We start from the raw sequence: 6,000 nt of genomic DNA on the forward strand, positions 1-6,000 counted from the left end.
GAAGTCCTGAACTGCCAAATGAATTCCAGTTATTCCAGCTGCTTTGGCATTTGCTCTTCTCTCCATTTACTATACATAGATACCCAAGCACACTCATCTACTACACAGATACCCAAATGATACCGAAAAAACACATATTTGTAGCTATTATTTCTCCCTATAGCCAGCGGTAYGGATTTTCCTTCTATAAAGTTCTTTACATGAAAACATCACACAGTGGAATGAGGTTATCCCAAAGAAAATTCAGTCAGGAGAAGTGAAATTCAGTCTCCCTGGGAGACACCTTGAAAGATGCTCATAAACASATCAGTCATGACCTGCGCTATTCAAAGATATTCACACAGATGCTCCTCTGATCATGACTGTGGGTGTTCAGGATTCAGTCTGCCAAAAGGCTTTTCAGAAAAATGACATGTCAAGACTTTCCCCCGCAACACCCCTCCCAACCCTCAGTCCAATTTTAATGTTTCTAGGAGAAAAGAATATACGGCTAAGGACATAAGAGACCCAAGGCCAGCTTCCTGATATTGTATGYAACTTTTAGCAACAGGACACGTAGCCTCTGAGGTGCTAAAGTACCATCCTTCCTTACAGATTTACTTCCCCCTCAAACATGAGGCTCAAGAGATGCATACCATGAGGGAACAAGGCGCTCAGCGCACTCGCAGCAAGGGTGAACACTGTGTTCCTACAGCAGCTGTGCCTCTATCTTCTTCCTAATCTTGCTCAGACTGCTAAAGAACATCAAACATTAAAAGAATTAAATTTGTAACCCAATCATTTCCAAGCTTTTGCATTCATCCATGTTTATTCTTGAAATAACAAATCATAAGATACCTAAATGTTCTGTAAAGCATACTTATAAATGCACAGAGAGGGTACGTATAAATATATGCATATAAACACTACAGGTGGCACTTTATGCACCTTTTATTTTTAAGCTTTCCGAAGTATTTTGTTCTACACAAATTAAAAGATTTGATAGGAATATTTTAGTTCACGCTTCCAATTATTTTGCACTAGCTAATGCAGCTAACACTCAACAACCAGCTTGGAAGAACACAACATGCGTCTCCATGAAGTTTGTTTCCTAGCAAACCAAAGGCACAGACCTGTTGCTGCTCTGTGCCCTTCAGCTGTCACTCACTTTCCCAGACCTTGGAAAAGTTTCTTATAGGGGAGTGTTAGCATTCACCAGCATTGGGACTACAAYGAGCACATCTGCTTAATTTTCAGTGAAATAATGGGCTAATTATTTTCTTCCCCAGCTGGAAAACTGCAAGCATTTTCACCACAGAGGAATACTTAAAAATTCTAATATTTAAAAATATAAATGCATGTATACTTATCTGATTGCACCTGAAATGAACGGCATAACAATCATGCGCATAGAAATATAGAAACAAACCSCTGCTAGAGATAAAATGCAGTCATTTCAGCACTAAACTAGCAGACTTCTATCAGTCAGCTGAAAGATAAATCATCTAGATGGAATAATTAGGCTGTTCGGCTGCTGGAAGCAGGTGCTAGCAGAGATAATGATTCCTGATTTTTTATCCCACTCGAGTGAACGTGCATCTAAAGAAAATAGAAACCTGACCATAAGACTAGTTTTACACAGTCCATAAAAAAACCATCAAAAAAAAATTAAAGCCCTTATAACCCGAGTCCTAACTAGGTATCCAAAGTGAAAGGTGCTTAGTTTGAAGGTGCTTAGTTTGTTAATAAAACTAACATTCAAAGCCTGGCATTTAATGAAGGAAGAATGAAAGCTGGACAATGCACCAGTAGCAACTCACTCGCTACAGCTGCCCTGCTGTTTTCTGCTCTCTTTATGTGAAGATTAATTGCTCAGTTGTATTTCTTTGACATCTACAGATGTGCAACTATTAATTATGCATTCCTCTCAAAATGGAGGCTGTAATTATAGATTTTCTTCAGTTTTTGTTTATTCTTTGCCACTGTTCTTTTTTCCACAAGCATTATTTTCTGTCCAATCTTATAAAAATACAGCATGACGACCATGTGTACATAAAAGTCACTAACATATATAAACACAAACATGATTGCTGTCTATATAGATCCACTCAAAACAGTCAAAATATACAGTCAAACAATGGCTACAGTCAATATACAGTCAAACAATGGCTAAAAATTCATATGGAATTTCAATTCAAAGTATTGTATACTACTGCATTTCATTGGATTTTTTTTTTTTTTTTTTTTGCAAGAAAATGAGGCTGTCAGTTGTCCCTAGGAACCTACTCTAAGTCCAAGTTTCAATGAGCAACCTTCATCATCTTAAATTCTCACCAGATAGAAGATAGAGAACAGGCATGGAATAGCAGCTCTCAGAGTGAAGTGTGATGGAAGCCCTGTGACCTTTTTGCAACTCAGTGATTCCTGAGTCTCCTCTAATGTCATAAAAAATAAGTGAAAGTTTCTGCTTTTGAAATCAGTACTCAATTCCATTGTCTTATTAGGCTCTTAYGTGAAAATTCTGCAACGCTCCATTCTATGCATAAAGATGCCGGTGCCAGGACAACATTTTCCAAAATAGATTTTATGCTAGCACTGAGCAGGAAATGGCTTTTTCCCCCCTTATGACCAAAAGCTAAGATTAAATTCCTGACCTGAGAAAATAAGTGCATTTTCGGTTAGAATTAATCAGCAAATTCCACTGACTTCATAATTCTTCCATTCCATTTGATGGATTTCTACATTTCCAAACATCTTGCACTTAAAACTAAAATTGTTGCAGATAACAAACAAAATTTTTACTGTGAAAAGACAACGAATATTACAAAAATAGCTTTTCAAGAACATTTATCAAGAAATTAGCTGAAGCCATTATTTGCTTTAGAGAAGTTCCTGTTTTGATAAACTAGCATTTTCAACAGGAAAAACACTTCACTACACTTAGATCCTTTTATCTTAATGAATTTTATCAYTTTCACTTTGTGATAATACATCTCAAAAGAAACCTTTTTCTATACATTAACATGCTAATATTTTTCCTGGATTCAAGACTTAGATGAATTGACTACACTTACCAATGATCTCCACATYGCAATTTGTGGCTGTGAAGGACTCTAGGATATTGCTTCTTTATAAAGCAAACTGTCACTAGAAAAGTAGGGCTAATTCTGCACTTTTACATATTTAAGACATGTATGGATAAAGACAGGACAGTTCTTCAACAGCTGAGAGATGCAACGTGTTCGACCATTTCCTGGTCAAATGCTACTTTGCACGTCTGCCTCTYAACTTATTCATTATTTCTTTTGTCCCTTCCAGCCACGGTCTTCCTTAGTTTGTGCTGCAGAGAATTAGTGTCTGGAAGGACCAGAATGTCCTATTGGCCTCACCTAAAAAATGTCACTTTGCCCATGACTAGCAATAAACACTAATTCCATCTTCCTCCTCCCACCCCACAAACGTATTTGTCTTCCATTTTTCTCTTCGTTGCTGTTTATTGTTTCCCAAACTCAGAATAAACATCTGTGCAAACACAGGAAAAAAAAAWATCTGCTCATGTCCAACAGGCTTGCTCAAACTTCTTGGCTAGCTTTCAGAAGGGGAAAGTACCTCTTCAAGCTCCATGATCCCAGTGAAATTATTGTCCTATAACTGCATACAGACTTCACCTGCTCTTCAACACTTCCCCTGTGCATCTATAATGCATAGGAAGATAAAAATGAAAAAAAAATTGTCATGCTCTCTCAGTCTTGACTTTAAGACACTTGCATCTTTTAGCTTTAAGCATCTTTTAGCTTTAAGCATAATTTTTTGTAACTATTACGATATTTTCTTGAGATACTAATGACTGAAGATAGTGACCGACAGCTTGTCTAACCTGAGGGATTTACTTCAAAGTAAGATTTCTTGCTGCAATTGCTTTATGGATTTGTTGGTAAGCAGTAGTGACAACCCAATGAAGAAGCACTTTTTCCTTCAATACAAGCCTTCTYTTTGGCTTGGAGGGAAGGAGATTTCCTATGAAACACATTCTTAATGTTACAGGGGTTTTTTTGTTGTTGTTTTTCCTCCTGTTATACAGCCCCAATCTCCATTGGTTTTGGACAGGTTCTCTCTCCTGTCTGACGGTAAAATAACTAAGGAAGAATAAATTTCAATCATTTCTCCATCACCAACCAAAATTTACCTTTTTCCAGGCAACAGCTTAAAAACAGACCAAAATGACGAAATTAGTTTTCCACAGGCAGATGTTAATAGGCAGAAGCTGCAAGCAGTGCAGCTGGAACAGTTGCAGCTGGACAAATCAATTGCTGTGTTATAGAGCAACACAGATGCCCTTTTTTCCYAGCAAAGTGCTATACCCACAAACAAGATGAAGACTATAAGCAGCTAGTASGTAGTAATATTCATATGCTGCATTGGAAGGGGTTCCTAATAGGCAAGTTTACCCCATACAACAGTCTTTAGGAGGTRCAAACCAAGTACCGACTTTCCCTGATTTTCAGGAAGCTCTCTCTCTGTGTGGGTGGAGGTTCAGCACCATCAAAAATCTGCAAGTCCTGTTTTGTCCGGACAGGCCCAGGACTGTCCAAGGCTGAAGGGATAGGCTCAGTTATTTCCAGAAGATATGTGATGGTTTACTAAGGTCTGAGCACTTCTATCGATTCTAAGGAGACTGTTGGATGCCAAGTCACCACAGGGCATGTGTCAGTGTTTGTTAAATACGCTCTGTACACTCTTATTAATTTTACATTGACATGGTTTCAGTTGGAGAAATGCAAATGGCAGCACATGGCACTGCCCTGTGGGGAAACACAGGAAATGCCGCATATTTTAGTTAAGGGGGGGGGGCTGCTTTGCCTGTCTTCATAGACCTTTTGGCATTTTTTGCTGTATGGATAATTTCAGCACCATATCTTACTGGCCTAAGGCACCTCATGTCTGTCAGAATTTATCGCACATGGCTTCTAGACCCCCAAATTTTCAAACAAATGAAAGAGAATATCACTGCAGGAGGAAGTTTGACAAAAATAAAAACATTCGCTATTTAAACATCATCCTAYGTCCATATACATTAGTTTATGGAGACTGCTGGTGTTTGGATAGAGCATCAGGAGGCATTCAGTTCTACAGCCTGTAGGCTTTCAGTTCAAAAGCCCTGTAGGGCTCAAGAAACAGGATTAGGATGGTATGGAATGAAGCTCCTACTTGATTTGGAAGGATAAAGGGAATCTAACTGCCACAGGCAACTGTTTTACTGTAATGTGCAGAAGAGYTGCAGCTGAAAACTTCTGTGGCAAATTGCTGTTCCCAGAGACTGAAAGCAATCAGGAATGGTGAAGCATGAGGTTAATGTGATTGCAGTGGAACATCAAACGGAGAGGGCAAGGTAAGTCTGCTGCTCTGATGAGGCAATGTTATTTTGATGCAGTCATCACCTGCCTCTGCATTTTTCTGCCAATTTGCACAGTATCCATGGAGGATTCCTTTACCAGCAAAAACTTGAAGTAAAGAGATGTCTTTCTCTGCATAGTCTCTTGGCAATAGTAATCAAGAATCTGGAGGATTGCCTTGAGTATAACTCCAGATATRGTCATTAGTTACCACAATCCTTCCTCTAAAGAGGTGGCCCTTACCTCTATCTGCATTGGACCCAGGCATTAGACCGCAGTGTTGGGCCARACAGCAACAGGCCTCCCCTGCTTCACTTTTCTGTTTTAAGGGATGAAAGGTTCCTTGTTTCAGAAGTCAGAGATCTTCCTGACTCCAGATTCCATTGCATGTCCCTTGAGGAACTTGTAAAACTGCTTCGCAACTAAATTCAGAGATAATAACAGCTAAAACTGTGTTAGTATCTGATTAACAACAAGCACTACATGCAGTGTGCTTCTTACCTGGAGTTTGCTTATTGCTACAACATACTTTGAATAGATTTGTACTAACAGAAAATCAGCTTTATACTGATTACTCAGTAATCAATACTGTATCATGCATTATTTACACAGCACGAGATATGTGCTA

Source organism: Nothoprocta perdicaria, unplaced genomic scaffold (genome assembly GCF_003342845.1).
Source record: "Nothoprocta perdicaria isolate Ctin4 unplaced genomic scaffold, notPer1 scaffold_194, whole genome shotgun sequence".
Taxonomy (NCBI): Eukaryota; Metazoa; Chordata; class Aves; order Tinamiformes; family Tinamidae; genus Nothoprocta; species Nothoprocta perdicaria.